The sequence below is a fragment of the Sarcophilus harrisii genome, chromosome 3 (assembly GCF_902635505.1).
Source record: "Sarcophilus harrisii chromosome 3, mSarHar1.11, whole genome shotgun sequence".
In the NCBI taxonomy this organism is placed as follows: Eukaryota; Metazoa; Chordata; class Mammalia; order Dasyuromorphia; family Dasyuridae; genus Sarcophilus; species Sarcophilus harrisii.
The window spans coordinates 188,679,657-188,706,079 of NC_045428.1; the positions used below are offsets into that span (position 1 = coordinate 188,679,657).

Consider the following 26,423-nt stretch of genomic DNA (forward strand, 5'->3'; position numbering starts at 1 on the left):
TCAATTTTATGAAGAACTACAGAACTTTCTAAAAATAACATCAAAAATATGTTTTATGCATCATAAGAAATAAGATTGCTAAAATAGACAAAATATATTTGGAACAATAGTCAAGTATGGTCTCAATACACAATCAAATAAGGGAGAATCTAATGGAATTTTTTCAAGATAACTTATTGGTTATAGCAATTACTTTTTTTTAGCAATCCAAAAGATAACTCTTACATGGACATTATTAAATGATCAATAACAAAGTCAGAATAATTATATACTTTGAAGCCAAATGTGGACTAGCAAACACAATTGCTGAATCTGTATTCAGTCATACTTTGGGTCCTGAATACTATCTTATATTTCCAAGGATTGTTATTATTTTGGCTAAAGGTATTATCATACTTAACTATCAGCTCCCTCCTCCTCCATCTTCCAAACACCTGGATGACTATTTTCCAAATACAAATGACAAAAATGTAGCTTTAGATTTACCATGAACGCCACATTTCTGTGACAGTCTGAAGGGTTGCCATGACCAAGGCATCAGACCAAAGCCACAACTGCTCTGTCTTCAACTTTAGGTGAAGGGTCATCACCTTGTTCTTGTTGGATCACATCTCTACCAAATTCCAACCTAGTAAATTAAGATTTCATCAGGGATCTTCTTTCAACAAGCTTGAATCGTCATTGTAAACCCATATTTGATGACAGTGCCAAGACTCTAATGGATCCTGTTTGAGCACTACAACATGTCTAAACTCAATTTCGTGGTTCCAATCATTATACAAAGCTTAGACCAAAACTTAGTTAGGCTAACACCATTAGGCAGAATTTTTCAAAGGATATTTCCTACCAAGCTGAAACTCAAATGCTTCTGGAATTCTAGCCTGAAGTACCACCTGTCATCAAACACCAAGCCATAGCTCATTGAGTCCAAGTTTAAGGCCCAGGACCCTTTGAATTTTGATTAACTTAATAGTTCACTAAATTACCTCAAACATTGTCTTACCCATCACAGAGACCACATAAGATTGAGATTGTCCTAGGCCCAGGCCACCTCAATAGCAATGGGCCCCAGTAATGTGACAAAATCTTCAGTGAGCTCCAACCATCAAAACAAAATTAAATCTGTTTCAAACATTTGGCAAAATATAAAATGGGTCAGAACTCTGACTACCAATCCACAACTCTAGTGAATCTGGACCAAAAGAATGAGAATGCACCAGTTTACAAACCAAGGCAATACATATTATAGGTCTGGACAATGGAGCAAAGATTGCCTCTCACTTTGACCAGCTGACCACACCTACACTGAACTAGCATGAAGATAGTGTTGCCCCATATTTTGATCCTAAACCATACTACCACTAGGCTTGGACTGCAAGGCAACATCTTCACTGTAACCTGAGAGTTATTTAGAGTCTTTGAAGCCCTGACTACCCACCAAACTTCCTGAAAAGTATGAATAGATTCAATTTAAACATGATGATTGAAGGATGTTTAAGCCTATAATAGGTGCTTGTCTATTTATCCAGCCAAGGAAATATCTTGATTATCAATTGCCCCTGAGTTACCATTTGTAATAAAGAGGCAGGGCATAATTCATCCTCTTTCCTCAAGTAAAACATGGAATTATGTCTGCTAGATCACCTCTTTTTATCTCTCTCAGATTTTGAACACCTAACCCATGTTCTCAGCAGGCCAAAACTACTAAGGTCAAGAAATAAATTACTTAGAGTCACATCTCTCCTCCACTAGGTCCTAAACATTGAGCATAGTTTTCTTGATCACCCATCAACTGGTTCTAAGTTACTACTAGTTCAGACCTCCCACTGGGCTTAAATCAGCTGAGCAGGGTTGCAAGGAATACTGAACTTCAGGGCATATCTCTGTCTTCCTTGTACCCCTAGGAAAAGAAAAGACTCCACCAGGTTTTAGTTCATAGATTTCTCCACAAGGTCTCAATCAGCAAGCACAAACTATCCGAGGCCCAGATACTTGGCACATCTATGCACTAGGTCTAGACCATTGAAGAACATCTTCACATCTTCAGTGAATCTCAGCCACTAAACTGAGGCTGTATTGAGGAACGATCCACAAGTTACAAACCTTCAATGGTCTTGGACCAAAGTACACCATCAAAAACAAAATATCTGACAATACTTTTCTCAAACCCAATAACTAGCACTTACCCCATCTTGCTCTGACCACCCCTCTAATAATCAGACAACATATCCACCAGACATGTATGACTAGAAAACAGTAAGATGAAAATTAGATCTCTACCCCAAACATGGAATAGGACTGGAAGCCTGGACAATAATATCACAGGCCATCAGAACATAGCTCTTCCCTATACTAATGACAATTGCATAGTTACGTCAAACAAAGGCCACAATACCAATGACTGAGTAACACAAAGCCTGACAGGCCATGACTAACAGAAAACCTGCAAAATGAAGCTCTATGGCAGTTCAATAACATAAAATCGACATACCACTGGAGGTAAGAGGACACAGAAACTGGACTTCCAGAATGGTTGCTTGACTGGATGCTTGCAGCCTTGTTCCTCCTACACAACTGCTCCAGCAAAGACCTAAAAATTTCCCTACATGATGATCAAGAAATCTAATGAGAAATTACAGGAAATGATTCATTCCATCCCAGAAGCCCAACCACAATAGAAAAGAAAATGAGTTCCAGTGTAACCAAATAAGATGATAGCTTATATAGAGATATAAGGGTTAGGGTTAGGGGATCAATTAAATCAGAGATATAGCCCATAAGTCCTCATATGGAGAGGTAGCAAAAGCAGAAGACTCACAAGAAAAGTCCAAAGTGGACAGAAACTCACAGCACAGACCTTGGAAACAATTGCCAGCAGTAGCTACCAGACTAGATTCTAGTGCTCAAACCAGGAAATCATAGAGCCAAGTTCCTAAAATTCTATACAAAAAATACCAGCAAGGGTTCTGAACCTCAAAGATCCAGGAAGTGTGGGGAGTGACTTAGGCCATAAGGTGAAAATCAGTACAGAAACCCAGGTGACTCAGGTGTGACAAAACAGGGACTAAAACCTCGGTGAAAAGGATAGCAGGAGGTGAAGTCATCTAAGCAAAAGGCCCAATTCAAGAACTAAGGCTGAAGAGATGAATAAATTTAAGATATAGGTCATTGTAAAGAATTATTTTATATCCAGAGATATTCAAAAATTAACACCCAAAAACTAAAAGGAAGTTTTGATAATAAAGATTCCAGAAATGGATTTTTCTAGAAGGACTACATGAATATCTAGAAAAAAATGAAATAAGAAATTATAACTGAAAAGAAAATACAGAATTTATGTGATATAAAACAGAAAGTAATAGTTTATCCAAGTAACAGGCTTCCTAAAATTAGAATGAACTACGCAAAAAGTTGCTTAGTTTGCTCCAATGAGAATGCAAGAAATTTTAGAATAAAATCAAAGATTTTTTTTTTTGGTGAGACAAATGAGATTAAGCCACTTACCCAGGGTCACACAACTAGTAAATGTTAAGTATCTGAGACTGGATTTGAACTAAGGTCCTTCTGGTTCCATCCACTGCACCATCTAGCTGCCCAAAATTAAAAGATTTTTTTAAAAAAGCCTGCCTCCACAAAGGAAGATATCTGCTATTAAAAACTGAAAAAAAAAATCAAGTCAAGTAGAAAATTTAAGGATTATTGGACTCCTTAAAAATTGTGATAATAAAAAGCCTTGATATGGCTGAACAAGTTGTGATATACAATTGTAATGAAATAATATTGTGCTATAAGAAATGATAAGCAGAATGACTTCGACTTCAGAAAAACCTGGAAAGATATACATGAACTAATACAGAGTGAAATGAGGAGAACCAGGAGAACACTATATACAATAACAGCAATACTGTATGATGGACAACTGTGAATGATTTAAGTATTCTCAGAAGCACAAGACAACTGACCCAATTCAGACCAAGGCATACTACTTTTCACTTTCTTTCCTTCTTTTTTAAGTTTTATTGGAGTTTTCTTCTACAAAATGACTAGTATGCAAATGGGCTACAAGATTGCACATCTTTAACCTATATCGGATTGCTTGCCTTCTCAATAAATGGGGAGGACAGAATTTGGAACTCATAACTTAACAATATATATTTTTAAATATAATAGAAGAATGTATATATGCACACATATATATGTTTTAAAAAGAATATTAAGTTACTAACAATCCCTGTTATGATTTTTGTTACATTCCTAGAGGTTAGTTAGTACAACATCTTAATAACATTTAATAAGGCCTTGCTGATTAATATCCTGATTAATGTCCCACTCATTAGCTTAGTTGTATCATATAATCTAATTATTTGGTTGATTTAGTTTATACTTCCTAAATCCCAAATAGTTGTCATCTTGTTCCAGAAATGAAATAGCTTCATCAGCCAAAAGAAGTGGACATAACCTCACCTATGCACAGTTTTAAATAATTATTGTGAAATTTTTCATACAACAGTTCCAAATACAAAGTTCCAATTTTATCCTAGCAAACTCCTATTATAGTATATTCCACTTATAACATCAACAAGTTTTTTCAATATCTCTTCACTTAAGACTCCTGCCCCCATGCCTATAAGAACAAACCAGCTTGAATTTATACTTTGGCAATGATCACTTAGACCAATGATGTCAAATAGAAATGAGGCCGCCAAATCATATATCAGGTAATCTCTGAGTTACATACTAACTTACTAGAAAACCATATATTAACATCATCTGTGTTCTATCATTTTTATTTTGCTAAAATATTTCTCAATAATATTTTAATCTGGCTTGGCAAATTCTGCAATACACAATGCTGCCTTTGTTCTGTTTGTCTCCTGTTAGAATTGGGCCTCTTAAAACTTTTTCTACTCACAACCCCTTTTTGCCCAAGAAAAATTTACAAATTTTACTAAAATATATAGTATACAAATCAAACATTTTTGATAATAAATCATAATTTCGTTACCCCCATATTCAGTTATATGATCCCATGTGGAGTTATAATCCAGAGAGAATACAATAGCCTTATCTTCTTTTTCTCTCAACAGCCTATGTTTTACTAATTAAATGAATTCATTCATTTCATGAGGTTTGGTAAAAGGCAACTATTTATCCATGGACCGCTTTACAATGAACTACTTTCTAATATCAAATATATGATCATAGTTCAATAATTCAACATGTTAATATTTCAAAAGAGGCATTATATCATCAGTGTGAGCATGGTCACCATATGGCTTCCAGGCTATTTTCATCTCAATCCAACCTCCAAACAGCTGTCAAAAGCAAAGATTTGATGAGTATCACTCCTCTGCTCCAGAATCTCCCATGGATCTCTATTGCCTACAGGAAAAAATTAAAATTGTCAGTTAAAAGTTCTTCACAATCTGGATCTAGCCTATCTTGCAACACCCTTCCATTTTAAGTACTTCATATTCTTATCAAGCAAGTTTACCTCATGCTCCCAATTTTAACATTTTATCCCCCATCTCTGTACTCAGCCGTTTCCTATAGGAAATCACTCCCAATCCTCCTTGATGCTAGTTATTGTCTTATCTCATTTGTGTTTATATACACCTTTCTGTGTTGGTAAGACCTGTCAAATGTCTCACTGTTTTGAAGAATTAAAATTCATCTTTTCCCTTTTATATCAAAGTAGGACTTTAGTAAAGGGATGGTTCTATAGAATATATAAAAGTAAGTAGCATCCTTATAGAAACATCGTTTTATTGGTGTCAATCATCTTCTTTATCAGGACAGTAACTTCTTTGCTATTCAACTCAACTTTGAATATTACTAGATGTGAAGTTTCCTAGTTTTAATACCTAAAATAAGGCCATATATATTGCTGACGGTGTTGTGCCACTGTCCCCTCTTATTATACTGACTCAGTTTTCCTAATTGTCCTGATTCGTTTCCCTAATTGTTCTGCCTCAATCCCCTGAGTTGCAAACACCCCCCCTTCTGGTTAATCAAGACTGATAAAATTAAGGGCTACTTACTCTAAGGTTATAAAAGATGTGAGACTCAAGATAAGGGGGAGTTCAGATTTGCTGGCTCCTAACTCCTTCTGTCATCAAGAATGCCCCCAGCACAATTCTCCCTCTCAGAAATCCAAATAAAATATTAAAAACTCTCTAATCTCTATCTTTCCTCAGTTTCTCCAGCATTACATTTGGAGGCTTCAAAGTGAGATACAAGAGCAGGATTAGAGATTAGAGACCTTTGGGTCTCTGCCTTGGGCCTTGGGTCAGCAGAAGATCTGGGCTCTTTTGTTAGGGAAAGGCTGGCCCTCTGGATTTCTTCAGAGTTCCCAGGAAGAGAACTGTTTCTCAGCTGAGAAAAGACCTTTTGTGGATGCCTCCATTTGGCCAAGGGAAAATCTGGTTTGAAACCCCTATAGGGTAAGTTTTCTGTCTGGTCTGATTGCTAGCAAATCTAGGTCCCCAGAAAAAGTTGGGCTGACAAGGCATACAACTCTGGGAAATGCCAATAAGACACTATGTGGTATTATCTGGTCTGGTTATCTGGTTATCTCTGGGAAATGCCAATAGGATGCTATGTGGAATTATCTGGTCTGGTTGTCTCTGGGCATTCTCGGTGAAGGCAGAGAAATGCACCAAACTGGGTTTTGAAAGCCTAAAAAAGCTTCATTTGGTTTCTGGGTGGGAGGACTCTGGAGCTTCAACATCTTTCCTCAGGGATATTATAAGGTTTCCAGATAGCCCCTAGTCTTTGTGTTAAATGTTTTAATGTTGTAACTGTGCAGTCTATGGCTGTATGATTTGTGTTCTGTGTGATTTGTCTGTCTGTTTTGTTCATTTAAGAGTTCCATTAAGTTTTAAGAACAATGATTAAGAAATCTGAGAATTCGTTATTTCGATGTTGCAACTGTGGGTAGTATAAAAATTTGTTTGTGATTTTAAACTTTTTAACTTGTTGCACTAATTTGTAAGTAAAATAACAACAACCAAAAAAAAAAAAAAACGGTCAGAAGCAGTTTTCAAAGCCTGCTAGAGCAAAGGTCAATAAAACCTTATCTGATTGACACTCGGGCAGGAAAAAACATTTGATTCCTATCTTAGGATGGCTTTGAAATTGTGGGAAATGATTTTACTATTGCCTTTGCCTGTTAGATTTGCTTATTTTGAGTATAAGATCTTGGAATTTGTTTGAATATTTCTAAAAAGGAAAAAGAAAAAAATTGTCTATTTTAGGAATGGCAGGAAAGTTTTTTCCTCAAAAAAAGCAACCTGTTCTTGTTAAAGAAGAGGGGAAAATCAATAATATTCAAGCTTAGCCTGGCCTGGGCCACAAAAGCTTGGTCTGGACAGGTAAGAGAAAATGCAAATTGCTGTCAGAACACTCAGGCAGAAGAAAAAAAACTTTTTAAAAAAGCTGTATTTAGTTTGATTCAGAGTATGTTATCTTCTGAAACATATTGAGTAATTTGTTAACATTATAAGTTATGCTTTGCCAAACATGTGGATTTTATGGAGTTACTTAGCTATTTACTGTATTGTGAATCTTAAAAGTTTTGAAAGAAAGGAGAATGCACTGATTTATGAAGGATTGATTTAGAGGAGCAATTGAAGGTTTGCATGATTTTAGGAAGAGAAAGTATTGGGAAGGTATTTGGGAGGAAAAAGTAGAGGTGAGTGAGGGACAAACTGGAGAGGATTCTTTGTCTTCAAAGGTAAAGATTCGACTTACCTTTCCTCCCCCCCATCCCACCCCCGCCACTGCTTTCTGCTACTTTAGCAATGGAGGTCTAGTTAGAAAGGTTTTAGGGTTGGGAATTGTTTAAAGTCTGTAGCTAAGGGAAAGAGGAAGGATGGAGAAATGTAAAGTAGGGGTCGGGAGTTAGGAGAAATACCATGTGGAATTGTGGAATAGAGGAAGGGTGGAAAGGAGGCCATGTGAAATCCCATTCCCCAAATTAAGCCTGATATAGAAGGTGGCCACTTCCCCTCCCCTTACCCCAGTGTGTTACAGTCTCTTTCTGCAGAGGCTTGACTTTAACAAGTGATTCTAAGAAAGAGGCCCGCTTTTAGGTTAATTGACTGAATATTTGTTTCTTTAGATACATAATGGTTTCCTTAGTTAAGGAATATGGTCATAAATGTGATCCATAATTTGGTAGGGATATTTCTAAAAGTTTGATATTTTAAAGAAACTTTCAGATTATCTTATGTGGTATTAGGATATTCTATATAAGTTTTAATTGATTGTATTGGGTCATCCTGGGGTCATTTAAAGAGCCTTTGAAAATAATAGTTTTTTTCTTTGTCCTTTTGAAAATGTTTCTGTTATGGCCAATATGCAATTTGGGATATTTGTCTATGTATTGGGTATTTTAAAAGGACACTGGTAAAACTGTCTACTTAAATATGAAAGAAGTGAACTTACTGGGACAAATTCTTACTGTTATCAATATAAGGTTATGGTAAATATCTGTTTAGGATTTATCTGAAACTTTGGATATTGGGATTTGTTATTGGAAGTAAAATTTCTTGGTCTTATACTTAATGCTTTAATAACATTAATGGAGTTTTAAAGCTCCACCCTCTAACAGTTAGTGAGACAATTAACTGCAGTAAAAATGAATTATCCTGTATGTGCTGAAGGTTGAGTTTTAACTGCTTATGTTATAGTTATGTCCCTGCATTTTTTCCTCCTGTGACTAATTTCTATAATCAGAGCAATGGTCAATAGAAACTATTAATGCAATTTAATTATGTCATACCTTGCTATTTCCAGTCTGGTTATATATAATCATTATATCCTAACTACTTGGGCAAATAAGTATGTAAGCTGGTCATCTATCTGTTGCTGAATACTGTATCTATGATATTCAAGAGTTTTTAAAAAGTTTCTAAATAATGAGAGAATGATTATCACTGTGGTCTGTGAAACCTAAGTGCTGTTTTTTGGAGGGGTACTATAGCAGACAGCATTTTGCATCTCTTCCCATAGGAAGCTGGTAGCCAATCTATTTTGGCCTCCCCACATCTTGTAGCAATCTTGTGAACCATGTCTTTCTATCTCAGACTGTTCTGACCTTTATTTGTTAGCTTTATTTTTTGTTCAGGATTTTGGTCAAATTACAGATAAATTGATTTACTTCTGGGACCTAGATCAGCTTTGATTGTCAGCACGCCACACCACACCCATCCCCCTTCTTGGACTGAGAGTCTCTGCCCATTATCAGCATGAAGCAGTTTTTGAATGAGGAGCTTTGCCCCTGCTCCAATGGACTGATATGGAGGAATTTGGGAATGGTTGATGAATGATTGTTAAACCCTGACTGGGTCATATATTATTGTGTGTTTAATATTTGGGATGGGAATTGTTAAAATTGTGGAAACCCTACTGTACTAGTCTGTTATGTATAGGAATTTTTATTCACTCTTGGGTTTAATATGTGGGATGGTTATTTGATAATTCCTTTCCATGTGAAGAAAAAGGGAGGAAGAAATAGGAAATTGGGGAAACTGGTGGATTTTTATCAAAATACCTGAAGGAATGGAAACCCCTTGTTCCTATTCACTTTGCCTTAGGCACTTCTGCCCAATCCCCTATCTCATTAGTTCAGATTGAATTGGAAGTCCTTAAATTTACTAGTCGATGATTTGTTCATTATGCTTTAACTTTGAAACCTCTTATCCTGTTTTTGGAACCAACCAGAAATCAGACACCTGTGTTGGGATTGGCAGTCTCTCTGATCTGTTTTTCCAGTCCTGAAACCCCAGTTCCTTAATTAGTATTTCAGCATTCTCAAAGGACCTTGCAGTTTAGTATCAGGCCTTTAAAAGTTCGGGGTTGCCTGACTTGGTCTAAGTGTGCATAATCTGCTCAGAAATCTGGATCCTTTCTGCAGCTCTGTCTGTTCCTCTGGTGCGGACAGGTGGAGCTACTCCAAGCCTTACCCTTCTCCCCTGGAGTGGATTGCCCCTCTAAGTGGACCTTAAGCCCTTGAGCCCTGCTGCTCTATATAAGCAGAAGCTGAGTTAAATGCACAAATGACTACAGACCACCTAACTCACAGAGAACTGTCCATTTCAAATTGGATTCTCTGACTGAGATTCTCCAAAACTGCAGAGGACCTGACATGCTAGCAACAGGGAGCCTTTGTACTACTGTTAACTCTGGGATTATCAGGGAGAGACTTGTTCTTGTCTATGAGTCCTTGCATTTTTCTAGTTTTATTTTGGTTTATTTGCTTTACATAGGGTTGGTCAAAATTATGGTGCTAAAACCTTCCATGTATTTAAAGGAAGAAAGAGAGAAAGTGTGGAATGTTGTGCCACAGTTCCCTTTTATTGTCCTCAGTTTTCCTAAATTGGTTCTGCCTCAGTTTCCCTAATTGTTCTGCCTCAATCTCCTTAGTTACAAACCCCCTCCCCCTCTGGTTCATTAAGGCTGATATAACTCAGGGCTACTTGCTCTAAGATTATAAATTGTCAATGTGAGACTCAAGACTAAGGGGAAGTTCAGACTTCCTGGCTCCTAACTCCCGTCATCAAGCATTATGGTCCTACCTCCTATCCTGTCATTGTTCTTCTTTATCCCAATTTACCAGAAAGTCTGATGCCCCACCATTGTCAGAACTGAATAGCAAGTCTGTTCCTACTCTCAATGCTCTAACTCTGCCCCTGCCTTGGTTTATCCTTGTAGCTAAGCCACGTGTGTGTATATATGTCATTGAGAACTCACATTGGCTGCTGGATGCTTTGAACATCAGCCCTGGGGGCAGCATGCCCCCAGCACAATTCTCCCTCTCAGAAATCCAAATAAAATATTAAAAACTCTCTAATCTCTATCTTGCCTCAGTTTCTCCAGCATTACAATAGGATGAAAAAAAAAGAGTATCTGATTAAACCAGAATAATGTCCCTGGTAGTAATACAATCAAAGAAGTCACAATCTAGAAGATAGCTAAACCTCAAAAAATACCATGAACCATACAAGGGCAATATACTATCTAAATCTTCCTTTTTCAAAATAGATGAAATTTGGAACAGATTTACTTATTAAAAAATGAGCAGAAGTGTGGAAAAAGTAGTTAAATACAGCACATAAAAGACAAAGAACATAAAACATTTTTATCCCGATTTTAGGTTTTAATCTTTAGAAAGGGAGAGATCAGAAATTATGCAACTGATTTCTGATCTCTGCCCTCATTCCTAAGCTCTTTTTATAAAATTAGAGACAGGAAATCATTGATAAATGTAAGATAAACTTTGAGCTTGTATGTATATCTTTTAGGAATGTTTTTAAATAAAACATTTCTGAACAACCAATTTTGGCTTTTTAGTTTGCTGTATTTGTTCATGGATAAATAATATTGAAAGGATCTGTGGTAGTTAAGAAATAACTTTACTCTTTTTCTCTCACATTTCCTTCCCCTCTCTCTTCTCTGCATAAATGCTAGCAATATCAAAGGTCAAAGATGACCTTTGTAGAAATTTAAATGATAAAGAAATGCAAATAGTAGAAGTTCAATTCTAGATCTTTTTTTTCTCACCTTTCCAGTGCTTTGTATACTAAAATTTTCCTTCCTGACTGCTTATTTGAATAGTTTGTCCTAAATTGATCTTTATAGATGCCTAAGTCATTCACATTTAATTTTAATGGGGCCAAAATGGAGCTGAGCTATTTATACAATTTTCTGTTATGAAGGAAGTTATTAAGGTCATTTGCATAATGTTTGATTTTATAAAAATCTACCCAAAATCGAAGAACAGAAAGAGAAACTAATTTTGATCTCTTATGAATCATTTCCTTATCAATTTGAGAGTCTAGAAAAGACTTCTAAGAATACTATGTTTGGGTCTGATTGACACTTTTTTTGCATATGAGAGGGCTGTGTATATTAGAGAATCTAAGGTTTTCAGATAGGTTTCACACTATGAAAAATCTTTCTCTGGATCTAATAGCTCCCATTAATTCATTCACTCAACAAAAATGATTCATTACTCTGTGAAACATAGCATGCCTATTTCCACTAAGTTAAAGTGATTTGACCGGGTTCATACAGCTTGTAAGTGTCTGAGGTCATTTTTGAACTAGTATCTTTTATTTATTAATATTTACTAAGTCTAAGGAACTCTGCAAGGACTGGGATTGAAATAAAAGTAAATAAAAAATGGTCTCTAACGTCAAGGATATGCTATAGATGGATTTGTAGATATGAAACAATAGATAGAACAATGTCTATATCCCAATGTACTTGGATTATATGGCCTTATAATCTCTACATAAGGCTAGGTCTGACTCAGCCAACATACAAGCAACTATGGTTAGCTTTCTCCCTGGATATAGGGCCCTATCCAACATTTCAGGCCACATTCCTCTTTCTCTCTCATATTTCCTTACCCTCTCTGCAGAAGACCTGAGACATGCTTTATATTATCTCACATTAAGTCAAACATACAGGTAAGGAAAGGCATCTCTTATTTCCACTTTAATTGTCTCCTCCCCAATCTCCTTAATTGTCTCCCATTTCCCTCTACAGCTCTTAATTTATTCTTCACTGTCCTTTATTTCCTTCTTTTATGATATCACTAATACAGTGACAACTTCTCTACGTTGCAGTTTCCTTTCTGTAAAATGAAAAGATTGAGTCACATGTCTTCATTGAGTCATGAAGCTCCTTCTTCACTCTTATAAGTCATTAATAGTTGATACTTACAAAATCTATTAGAACATATCAGTGAAAGAAACATAAACCACCGATGATAGGATTTGATCCTTTCTTCTTTTTTTTCCCTCAGAACAGGTGTTAAGGCCAGCAATGATAAACAACAGGTTCTCAAATTCCATTATCAAGATTGATCCTTGCAACACAATCCCTTTTTCTCTATATATCATCTTTCTATTTATATCCCCCTGCAAAAAAATGAAGAATACCAACAGAATAGTTAAGACAATGCCTAGAATGAACAAATTGTGCCATATGAAAGTAAAGGAATATCATTGAACCATTAAGAAGTGAAAAGTGGGATGAATATGGAGAAATTTGAGAAAATTTGTATAAACTAATAAAGTCAGCAATTCTGCTCCAGAATCTGAAGAAATTTTGTGGAAAACTATTCTCCCCTACAATTTATTAGAAGGATATCTTATTATGGTGGTGATGCATTAATTTTAGTTGAATATTAAATGGGAATAAAAGAAGTTAAGACCAGAGTAGTTATGGAAGCTACACTGTAGAAGTGGAAGGGATAGAATAGATAAAAACTGTGATAACCCAGAGCATCAATTTGTAGGGCCTTTCTAGGGTCCTGGACTCTGGTTAAGTTTTTTTTCCCCACAATAAGTTTTAGGACAAGAAATCACAGACACAATAATTTCATCCAAGAAAATGACAATAATAAAACAACATACCAAAATTTGTGGAATGCAGCCAAAGTGCTTATTTGGGGGAATTTTTATATCTCTAGGTCTTTACCTGCATAAAATAGAGAAAGAGAAGATCAATGAGTTGGGCATGCAACTAAAAAAGCTAGAAAAAGAAAAAAAAATAAAAACCTCCAATTAAATATCAAATTTGAAAATGAAAATAAAAGGGTAATTGAAAGGAAGAAAACTATTGAATTAGTAAATAAAACTGGGTAGGTTTTATGAAAAAAAAAAACAATGAAATGGATAAACCTTTAATTAATTTGATTAGAAAAAGGAAAAAAGAAAATCAAATTGTTGGTTGTAATATTCTGCTCTAAAATGTAAAGTTCTCTGGGAGCAGGTTTCTTGGGGGGCTTCTGGAGACAGCCTTAGTTTCAGTTCAGAGCATTCACAAGTGCAGCCAGGAGTTAAAATCCAAATCCTTTATTGTCTCCTTCAAAATCTTATCTCCTTCACTTGGGGCTCGGCTAATTTTTCTGGAGGCCTTCTGTAGTCTTGGTTCCAAGAGCTTAAGCTGCCTTCTCTGGCTTGTGAGTCTCTTCAATTGAATCCTGGCTTCTGAATCTCCTGGAGTGAATCCTGGTTGAGGTTCCTAGTTTATATATGCTGTCTTAAAGGTATGAATCTTTTAGAACTCTAGTAAGTACAAAGTACATAATCATTGTCTTTTATCAATTCCAGTGACTTAGCACCTTCTTTCAAGTTCTGGCCCATAACATCTCCTTGTAGGATCAGATCAGTCATATTGAACCATGCTAAATTAGATAATTATTGTCTCTATCAATTCCACTGTCTTAGTACCTTGTAAGAATCCTAACATCTCCTGCTTTCTTTTGATTTAGAACATACATGTTCATGACCTTCCTGACTTCTCAAGGTGAAAACCCCAAAAAAGAAAGTCATCATGCCTTCCCTGACTGCTTAAAAAAGAAGTGAAAACACCATAAAAAGAGGTGATCGCGCCCTCGCTGACATCTCAGGAAGGGAGATGAAAACACCAGAGGAAATGGGAAATCAAATTAAATTAGCAGGTTTCTGAAAGGGCTCATTTAAAACAGGTATACATAAATCCATCAATATGGGAGGCATTACACATAATTACACAAATTACATAAGCACTTAACAATATAACACAGGCTAGTAGTGATGTAACCAATATCATGAATCAACATGAGGAATTATATAAGTCCATAAGTCCTAGAAATAGTCCAAGAGGAATCTATTGTCCATTACTTCATGTGTTGGGAATCCAATAATTTCCTGCAAGTTTTGAAGTCCTGCAATAGTCTCATCAAAAATTTTTCATCTCAAGGAATCCAATGATTCCTATTGGTTTTCAAGTCCTGCAATAGTCTCATCTTGTGTTAGGGAATCCAAAGATTCCTGCAGATTTTGTTCTTAGGTCTTGTTTCCAGATTTTTCTCTTTTTCTGTCTCTCTCTGATGGACAAGGCAAATACGGCTCATTGGCACCCATCTGATTCCTTCTCCATCTGTAGAAATACAAGCAAACCCTTTCTCCCAAGCAGTTAACCTATCTAGTCTTTTCTATTTACCACTTTCTAAATCTCATAACCTGGCAATTACATTGGAGCTGCTCACACTGGACACTGCCCTTCTTTTGGGTTAAAAAGCCTGTATTTTCCCCAATTGTAATCCCTTTCTGCTATCTGATTGCTTTTCTGCTGATTGATCATGTAATCCCTTTCTCCCATGTGATTGCTTTTCAGCTGATTAATCACATCAGAGTCCTGACCTTCTAAAAACTCTCTGGGTGTAAACTCAGCTGCCATCATGCCCCACCTGTCTTTTGTACAATATGCCCCGACTCTCATTTCCCTGGTCAATTTAAATTCTGAGGCCCAATAGAAGCCCTTGTGGCATTTTGGAGATGGGGTTTTGGGTTTTATTCTCTCACCCTGTCCTCTCTATCTCTATATCTACACTGAGCTCTCAGATGTCCTATTTTTGCACACTGAAAACATCGACGAGTTTCTCTAGAAGTCCCTTGCCAAAAGGCACCCTATCTTTCCATGTTTATCATAGTCTGGGTGTAATAAGCATTTGTGCCCACTGTGGCACAGCATCTTATGATCTCCTCTAAAAGAGCATCTTTGTGTAGTCCCTATATAATTCTTTTGCAAATCTCATTGGCATATTCCTTAGCCAGTTGTCTGATCATTATTCTTATAGCTGCATTTTCTCCAATGGTTCTTGTGACAGCTGTTTGCAAATGTCCTACAAAATCTGCAAAGGGTTCATTGGGACCTTGCTCTATTTTGTGAAGGCTTTACCTTCATCTTTTCCTGGGAGGGAACCCCAGGCTTTTATTGTAGCAGTAGCAATTTGCTCATACACTGTTATGGGATAATTAATCTGTGCTGAATTCTCTGTATACTGACCTTCACCTGATAGTTGGTCAAAGGTGACTTGTACATTAACTCCTGTTTGCCTATTGCATTGGGCTTGAATCCTACATAATTCATGATACTCTGAAAACCAAACAAGTTTTGTCCAGGTTCTAAATATGTCCTCACTATGGATTTCCAATCACAAGGGGTTAAGATTTCATAAGCCAAATTATCTAGTAACATCTTAACATAAGATGATGTAACCCCATAAAGAGTACAACCTTTTTTCAAATCCCTTAATTTTTTTCCAAATCAAAAGGAGTGTATCTTCTCCTTTGTTTACCTGAAGAGTCAAGCTCTTCAATCACAGGGTATGCATTTATAAAATCAGATACATCCTTTCCTTTATTTTTTGCCTTGACCAGTGCTTTTTGTAATCTTGTCATATTCTGGTGGTGCTGATTGCATCACTGCCTCCTCCCCCCTTCTTTTCCCTCCACCCATGAAGGGTTAACTGAGGGAAGTAGGTCAGGGCATGGGGAATGACCTAATTTCTTCTACTGTGAAATATCACACTTAAAATTGTACTCAACTCCATTCTTATCTGATTCTTCATCCTTTTCACCTAGTTTAGTTGGATTCTCCCCTTCCTGCTTTTTTGTCTTTTTCTTTATTCTACAATTTGTATAATTTCCTAAAGCCAGTTGTATTAAATTGTATGTATTAAGTGTGTCTTTGGAAATTGAGTCAGGTCCACTATCATTGTAGAATTGACATAGTTGATCTCCTACTAATTTCCACTTCTCTAGATCCAATTCTTTTTTCCTTAGATAACCAAGGAGATGTATACTGTACAGTTTCTAAAAGTTCAGTGATCTGCTCCCAAATTATAATCAAACCTTGGGTTTTCATAAGTCTGACAAGGCTCTCTACACATTTTTCTCGGAAAAGAAGGCTGTTTTCTAAACATCTGTCCCATTTCAGCTTAAGCACTAGTTTAGCCCTTTAACAAAGTTTCCTTGTTGTACTCACCCTAATTTCTGGCTTGAAGAGACTCTTCCACTGAAATCAGTATCAGAGAATTTTTCACTGAAATCAGGATTGTGTCTGTCCCACCTTCAGGTGCAAAAATGTAATATTCTCCTCTAAAATGTAAAGTTCTCTGGGAGCAGGTTTCTTGAGGGGCTTCTGGAGGCAGCCTTAGTTTCAGTTTAGAGCAATCACAAGTACATCCAGGAGTTAAAATCCAAATCCTTTATTGTCTCCTTCAAAATCTTATCTCCTTCACTTGGGGTTCAGCTAGGTTTTGTGGAGGCCTTCTGTAGTTTGGTTCTGAGAGCCTAAGCTGCCTTCTCTGGCTTGTGAATCTCCTCAATTGAATCCTTGTTAGAATCCTTACAAAGTGTTAAGACATTAGAGTTGATAGAAACAATGCTTGTGTTTACACCTTTAAGAGTTTACACATTAGAGGTCACACATTAGAGCTCACACATTTAAAAGAGTTTACACATTAGAGCTCACAATTGGAGTTCACAAGTATGGGAGATACACAAAGTTAACTTTGTAACTTTATGAATTCACACTTCCCATAATCCCACTCTTGGAAGGGAGTCAACCTTTGAGTTTACACCTCTAAAAGAGCATAAAAAGAGCTGAGCTCAGTCAGAAGAGGTCAGTTGAAAAAGATTGAAAGCCAGAAGTCAGTGAGTTTGGAAGATTGACAAAGTGAGAAGAGAGTTAGTTTGGAAGATTGCCAGGAGTTGGAGTTGAGCTAGAAGCAGAAGCTGGCAGAGGCAAAAGACTAGCAACGAGAGCTCTTGGAACCAAAGAAATCCAACTGGGCCATTTTGGAAGAGACAATAAAAAACTGTACTTTAATCCCTGGCTGCATTTGGGGTCATTATTGATCTGAATTGAAACTAAGACTGCCACTAGAAAACCTTTCCAAGAAACTTGCTCCACAGAGAACCATGATATTCTAGAAAAGAAGAGAACACCAGAAATCCTGGCTTCTGAATTTCCCAGAGTGAATCTTGGTTGAGGCTCCTAGCTTATATATGCTCTCTTAAAGGTGTGAATCTTGTAGAACTCTAATAAGAACTAAGTACATAATCATTGTCTCTATCAATTCCACTGACTTAGCACCTTGTTTCAAGTTCTGGTCCATAACATCTCCTTGTAGGATCAGATCAGTCATACTGAACCATATAAATTAGATAATTATTGTCTCTATCAATTCCACTGTCTTGGTACCTTGTAAGAATCCTAACAGTCACAACAATGAAAAGGGAGAACATTCCACCAATGAAGAAGAAATTAGAGCAATCATTAGGAGTTATTTTTCTCAACTATATGTCAATAAATTTGATAATCCAAGTGAAGTGGAGGAATACCTACAAGAATATAGATTGCCAAAATTAACAGAAGAGGAAATAAATTACTTAAATAGTCCCATTTTAGAAAAAGAAATAGAACAAGCTATTAATCATCTCCCTAAGTAAAGTCTTGAGGATTTACATGTGAATTCTACCAAACATTTAACAAACAATTAATTCCAATACTATGCAAACTATTTGAAAAAATTGGGAAAGAAGGAATCCTACCCAATTCCCTTTTTGACACAGATATGGTGCAGATATGGAGCCAGGTAGGGAGAAAACAGAGAAAGAAAATGATAGACTAATTTTCCTAATGAATATTGATGCAAAAATCTTTTTTTTTAATTTTTTACTTTTGCTTTGATAATTTTATTGACAGAACCCATGCCAGGGTAATTTTATACAACATTATCCCTTGCAGTCACTTCTATTCCGATCTTTCCCCTCCCACCTTCCACCCCCACCCCCAGATGGCAAACAGTCTTATACATGTTAAATAGGTTACAGTAGATCTTAAATACAATATATGTGTGCAGAACCAAACAGTTCTCTTGTTGCTCAGGGAAAATTGGATTAGAAGGTACAAATAACCCGGGAAGAAGAAAAAAAATGCAAGCAGTTTACATTCATTTCCTAGTGTTCTTTCTTTGGATGTAGCTGCTTCTGTCCATCCTTGATCAATTGAAATTGAGTTAGATCTTCTCTTTGTCAAAGAAATCCACTTCCATCAGAATACATCCTCATACAGTATTGTTGTTGAGGTATATAATGATCTCCTGGTTCTGATCATTTCACTTAGCATCAGTTCATGGAAGTCTCTCCAAGCCTTTCTGTATTCATCCTGATGGTTATTTCTTACAGAACAATAATATTCCATAACATTCATATACCACAATTTACTCAATCATTCTCCAATTGATGGGCATCCATTCATTTTCCAGCTTCTAGCTACTACAAACAGGGCTGCCACAAACATTTTGGCACATACAGGTCCCTTTCCCTTCTTTAGTATCTCCTTGGGGTATAAGCCCAGTATATAGCTTATAATATATAAGCTATATTATACTATAGCTTGTAGTACAAGCTATAGTATAATATAGCTTATATATTATATATAATATGTAATATTACATTATATTATATTATATATAAGTACTGCTGGATCAAAGGGTATGCACAGTTTGATAACTTTTTGAACATAGTTCCAAATTGCTCTCCAGAATGACTGGATGTGTTCACAATTCCACCAACAATGTTTTTCCACATCCCCTCCAACATTCCGCGTTATCTTTCCCTTTCATTCTAGCCAATCTGACAGGTGTGTAGTGGTATCTCAGAGTTGTCTTAATTTGCATTTCTCTGATCAATAGTGATATGGAACACTGAGTGGTAATAGTTTCAATTTCATCATCTGAAAATTGTCTGTTCATATTCTTTGACCATTTATCAATTGGAGAATGACCTGATTTCTTATAAATTAGAGTCAATTCTCTATATATTTTGGAAATGAGGCCTTTATCAGAACCTTTGACTATAAAAATGTTTTCCCAGTTTGTTATTTCCCTTCTAATCTTGCCTGCATTAGTTTTGTTTGAACAAAAACTTTTCAATTTGATATAATCAAAATTTTCTATTTTGTAGTCAATAGTGATTTCTAGTTCTTCTTTGGTCATAAATTCCTTCCTCTTCCACAGGTCTGAGAGGTAAACTATCCTGTGCTCTTCCAATTTATTTATAATCTCATTCTTTATGCCTAGATCATGAACCCATTTTGACCTTATTGGTGTACGATGTTAAGTGTGGGTCAATGCCTAGTTTCTTGATGCAAAAATCTTAAAAAGAATATTAGCAAAGAGAATATATAAAGTCATCTCTAGGATAATACACCATGACTATACCAGGATTGCAGGGCTGATTCAAATTAGGAAAACTATTAGCATGTAATATAGACAAACTAGAACCATTCCCAGTAAAATCAAGAGTGAAACAAGATTGCCCACTATCACCATTACTATTAAATATTGTATTAGAAATGTTAACGTTGGCAATAAGAGAAGAAAAAGAGATTAAAGGAATTATAGTAGGTAATAAGGAAACCAAATTATCAGTCTTTCCAAATTATATGATGGTATATTTAGAGAACCCTAGAGAATCAACTTAAAAACTACTAGAAACAACTTTAGCAAAAATCTTTAGGAAAGTTGCAGAATACAAAAATCCATGTAAATCATCAGCACTTTTACATATTATCAACAAAGTTCAACAGCAAGTGATACAAGGAGAAATTCCATTCAAAATAACTGTCACTACATAAAATATTTAGAAGTCTATGTTCCAAGGCAAAATCAGGAACTATATTCACAACTACAAAACACTTTCTACACAAAGTCAGATATAATCAATTGGAAAAATATTAAGTGCTCATGAGTAGGCTAAGAAAATGTGATAAAAATGACAATCCTACCTAAATTAATCTATTTATTTAGTTCCATAACAATCAAACTCTCAAGAAATTATTTTACAGATCTAGGAAAAATAAAAACAAAGTTCATCTGGAAGAACAAAAGGTCAAGAATTTCAAGGGAAGTAATGAAAAAATGCAAATGAAGGTGGCCTGGCTGTGTCAGACCAAAAACTATAAAGCAGCAGTCATCCATTTGGTACTGGCTAAGAAAGAGAGTAGTTGGATCAGTGAAATAGGTTACGTTCACAGAACAAAATAGTCAATAACTATGGTAATCTAGTGTTTAACAAACCTAGAGATCCTAGCTTTAAGGATAAGAACTCACTATTTGACAAAAACTGCTGGGAAAACTGGAAATTAGTATGGCAGAAACTAGGCATTGACCACACCTAATACAATATATGATGATAGTCAAAATGGGTCCATGATTTAGACAAAAAAGTGATATTATAAGCAAATTAGAAGAACAAAGGATAAACTCTCTCTTAGATCCGTGGAGAAGGAAGGAATTTGTGGCCTGAGAAGAACTGGAGCTCATTATTGAAAGCAAAATATTTTGATTATATTAAGTACAAACAAAACTAATGCAAACAAGATTAGAAGGGAAGCAATAGACTGGTTAACATTTTTACATTCAAGAGGTTCTGGTAAATTCGTAATTTCTAAAATATATATAGAATTGACTCAAATTTATAAGAATTCATGCCATTCTCCAATTGATAAATGGTCAAAGGATATGAACAGAAAACTTTCAGATGAACAAATTAAAACCATTTCTATGGTTTTAGAAAACCACATGAAAAGATGCTCTAAATCACTATTGATCAGAAAAGACAACTTTGAAGTAAACACTAAACACCTTTCAGATTGGTTAAGATGACAGGAAATGATAATGGTGAATGTTGGAGGGGATATGGGAAAACTTGGGACACTAATACAATTGTTGGTGAAATTGTGAACTGATCCAAACATTCTGGAGAGCAATTTGAAACTATGCTCAAAAAATAATCAAACTATGCATCCCCTTTGATCCAGCAGTATTTCTACTGGGCTAATATTCCAAAGAGATATTAAAGGAGAGAAAAGGACCTACATGTGCAAAAATGTTTCTGGCAGTCCTTTTTTGTAGTGGCAAGAAAATGGAAACTGAATAGATGTCCATCAGAGAATGACTGAATACATTATGGTATATGAATATCATGGAATATTATTATTCTTTAAGAAATGATCAGCAGGATGATTTCAGAGAGGCCTGTAAAGACTTCCATGAACTAAGTGAACTTAGATGAACTAAGCTGATGAAATGAGCAGAACCAGAGCATTGTACACAGCAATAAGATGATGATTAATTATCAGAATTAATCCATCAGAATATCCATCAGAATGGACATGGCTTTTCAAAAATGACTTGATTCAGGCCATTACCAATGATCTTGTGATGAAGAGAGCCATCTACACCCAGAGACAGGACTGAGTGAATTGACTGTTGTTCACAACATAGCATTTTCACTCTTTTTGTTGTTGTTTGCTTGTATTTTATTTTCTTTCTCATTTTTTTCCTTTTTGATTAGAGTTTTCTTTTGCAGCAAAATAACTGCATAAATATGTATAAATTTATTGGATTTAACAAATATTTTATCATGTTTAACATATATTGGATTACTTGCCATCTAGGGGAAGGGGGTGGAAGAAAAGGGAGGAATTAGAACAAAAGGTTTTGCAAGGGTCAGCATTGAAAATCCTTGCAAATGATTTGAAAATGAAAAGCTTTATTTTTTTTTATTTTTTTTTATTTAATAGCCTTTTATTTACAGGATATATGCATGGGTAACTTTACAGCATTAACAATTTCCAAACCTCTTGTTCCAATTTTTTAGCTCTTACTCCCCCACCCCCTCCCCTAGATGGCAGGATGACCAGTAGATGTTAAATATATTAAAATATAAATTAGATACACAATAAGTATACATGACCAAAACGTTATTTTGCTGTACAAAAAGAATCAGACTCTGAAATATTGTACAATTAGCTTGTGAAGGAAATCAAAAATGCAGGTGGGCATAAATATAGGGATTGGGAATTCAATGTAATGGTTTATAGTCATCTCCCAGAGTTCTTTTTCTGGGCATAGCTGGTTCAGTTCATTACTGCTCCATTGGAAATGATTTGGTTGATCTCGTTGCTGAGGATGGCCTGGTCCATCAGAACTGGTCATCATATAGTATTGTTGTTGAAGTATATAATGATCTCCTGGACGCTCATTTCACTCAGCATCAGTTCGTGTAAGTCTCTCCAGGCCTTTCTGAAATCATCCTGTTGGTCATTTCTTACAGAACAGTAATATTCCATAATATTCATATACCACAATTTATTCAGCCATTCTCCAACTGATGGACATCCATTCAGTTTCCAGTTTTTAGCCACTACAAAAAGGGCTGGCACAAACATTCGTGCACATACAGGTCCCTTTCCCTTCTTTATAATCTCTTTGGGATATAATCCCAGTAGTAACACTGCTGGATCAAAGGGTATGCACAGTTTGATAACTTTTTGAGCATAGTTCCAAACTATTCTCCAAAATGGTTGGATTCGTTCACAACTCCACCAACAATGCATCAATGTCCCAGTTTTCCCGCATCCCCTCCAACAATCATCATTATTTTTTCCTGTCATCTTAGCCAATCTGACAGGTGTGTAGTGGTATCTTAGAGTTGTCTTAATTTGCATTTCTCTGATTAATAATGACTTGGAGCATCTTTGAAAATGAAAAGCTTTAATAAAAAAAAAGAAATAAAATGTAAAAAAAAAAGTGTTTCAGGGAACTAATAGTCTTGGAGCCTAAATGGGGAACTTGTACCAGCGAAAGTTACTCATGTAGGAGTCTGTTTTCTCACCTGACAATAGCACTGGAAATTAAATACTATCTCCACTCCCCTTATTGTATATTCCATAGCCTTTTATGAATTTTATTTTCCTTTCATGACTCCCTTTACTATTTACAGAAACACCTTAATCCCATTTTCTTTTTTTCTTCACATTTTTGAAGTTAAATATAAAAGTTAATAAAAAGTAATTCAGTCATATGAATGCAGTGGAATATTGCTATACCATAGGGAATAATGAATATAAGGAAAGTAGAGAAGTTTAGAAAGCCTCTGTCAGTTAACAAGCATTGGTCAAGTACCAATTACTATTAAGCCATGAACTGCTTTTACAAAGATTATCCCATTTTTAAAGTTACAGGAAGGTGACTAGAACTGATTTGCTAGTTCCCTAAATAATGATGATTTGATTCCCAGAACTTGAGGCAGACCCTCATCATCTCATATCTAGACCATTGCAATGATCTGCTCCTTCATCTTCATGCTTCAAGTTTTTCCCCTCAGCTTTTAATGTGTTCTTATATTCTATTTACATTTCTACTTTTGTTTACATGTCTCCTTGACAGAAAGTAAGCTCCCTGAGGCAAAAACCTCTACTTAATTTTGATATTGTATCCCTAACACCTACCATAGTGCCTGGCAGATAATAGTCCTGCTTGGCAATACTTGTTGATTGCTTATTGATTAAAAAAGACTCACTTGAAGAGATGAGAAAATATACTTTCCTTCACGCCAGATATGGAATATCACATATACTTTCACACACAGCTGGTGTGTTCATTTTACATAACAGCTTTTTCCCCTTTTTAAAATCTTTGTTTCAAGTATTGGCTGGTTTGCTAGGTGGGAGGGTAGGAAAGGCAGTTTCCTAGAGAATATAACAACACTATCAACACCAACAATTTTTTAAAACTTAGAAACTCTGATCCAGACAATGACCAGCTATTATTATGATGATGTAACAAGCTACTCACCTTGTGACAAGTGTTGGATTCAAGATGCATTCTGGCGAATGCACAGAACTTGTTCTTGCTTGACTATTTTTTTTTCTTTACCACTGGAGGGGAGGTGAAAGGAAGAGAAAATTTTTGTTAACTAAAAAAAAGTTATGTAGGAACAAAATACATCATCAACAACAAATCTTTAAATAGATTTTTAAACTAAACTTTAAAAAGTATTTTTATGTCTGACAAGCACTGTATTAAAATTAATTCCATGAATGTCAAGTGGCATAATGAAGAAGAAAGGTCTAACAAAAACGTATAGTACAAATTAGAATAAGAAAGCCCAAAACGAGATAAAAATAATTTTTTGAAGTTGAGCAGAGAAGCAAATTGGTTTTAATCTCCATAGCAAATCCATTTCCAAAGTGTTTTTACATTCCCCATGCCTAAACTTTTGTCCATTTCCACTTCCTTTCCCCATTCCTTCAATTCTCAGCTCAAGTTCTACCACCTTGTAAGAAGTCTTTCCCAGTCTTTCTTCATTCTGATGCCTTCCCTCAATTGATTATCTCCAAATAATCCTCTAGATCTCTCTCTCTTTTTTTAATAATCCAGTGAATGTTGGCAATTTGGTCTCTAGTTCCTCTGCCTTTTTGAAAACCTAAGTCTTCTGGTGCCAAGATGGCAGAATGAGAAAGGAACTCTCTGAAGCCCTCCCAAATTTCCCTAGAAAACCAACTCAGAATTAATCTAGGAGCAGGGAAATGTTTTACTAGCCAAGCAGAAAAACTCTGTCTTACTGGGGTTGGCAGGGAAATAAGGTTTAAGAGTAGTAGCAGCAGTAAGCAGCAGCAGCAACAGCAGAAGCAGCAGCAGCAGCAACAGCAGCAGCAGCCACCACCGCCAGACTCACCGTAGGGGGCCTGCACTAAGGCTCCAAGTTGGGATAGTTCATTAGGAAACTTCACCCCCCTCCAAACTAGCAGCTTCCTCAGCAAGTGAGCAATCTGTACAACACAGCAAAGCCCCACCTCAGTAAACACACCTCTAGCACAAGACTTGGCCTTGATCCCATGCTGACCAGTTGTGAAGCTCCGCCCCAGGAATGACCAACACCAAGGCCCAGACCATGGGCCTGCCAGCAAAGAGACCTTGTTTCCATAGCAACTCAACAGCAGAGCCCCATCACTGGGGCAGACCACCAACATAGTCTCTATTCTAGGGCCACCCTCCGGAAAGACTGTTATCATTGTAACCCAGACACAAGGCCCCATATCTGGAGCAGGCAACCAGATAAACAGCACAGCCAGTGGAAGCCAACAGGGAGGTCGCACCCTCTTTCCTCCTCCCTGCCCTCTGCTCTGTCCAAGGAAGAAGAGAAATCTGTACTCCCAAGAAAGCAAGCAGCTAAGCCCTAAAACACAGTGAAAACCAACAATAACCAGAGCTATAGAACATACAGCTTGGGATGGTGTAGAAGCAGAGCCCAACTCTCAAATAAAAACACCAAGACACAAAAATGGCAACTGCTTTGTGGATAAGGAGGATCAAGGCTTAGAAGAATTCTTAAATTTAGAAGAGGATAAGAGTGTCAAAATGACTATATGTGTAACTTGAAAGAAAAATGTAATATAGCCGTAGTCCTAGAAAGAATTACTAAAAGAACTTAAAAAGGATTTTTAAAAGCAAATTAGAGAAGTAGAAAAAATGGAGAAAGAAACAAAAATAATACAAACGAATCATGAAAATAGATTGGGAATATAGAATGGGAAAAGATATATAAAAATTTACCAAGGGAAATAGCTCCCCCCAAAATAGAATTGGCCAAATGGAAAAAGTACAAAAAGTCACTGAAATTCCTTAAAAATTAGAATTAAACAAATGAAAGCCAATGACTATGAAACAAGATATGATAAAAACAAAAAAAATATATAAACAAATAAAAAAATGTGAAATTTCT

The 26,423-nt window shown here is 36.0% G+C and overlaps 1 long non-coding RNA gene across 1 annotated transcript; it reads right to left on the reverse strand.

The window, feature by feature from the left end:
- Nucleotides 1-5,007: 5,007 nt before the first annotated feature.
- Nucleotides 5,008-25,730, reverse strand: LOC116422298. The gene is made up of 5 exons (XR_004232882.1): nucleotides 25,509-25,730; nucleotides 24,494-24,576; nucleotides 13,428-13,491; nucleotides 12,733-12,929; nucleotides 5,008-5,382 (listed from the first exon to the last, which is right to left on the reverse strand). It is a non-coding gene; the product is annotated as an uncharacterized LOC116422298 (long non-coding RNA).
- Nucleotides 25,731-26,423: the final 693 nt, after the last annotated feature.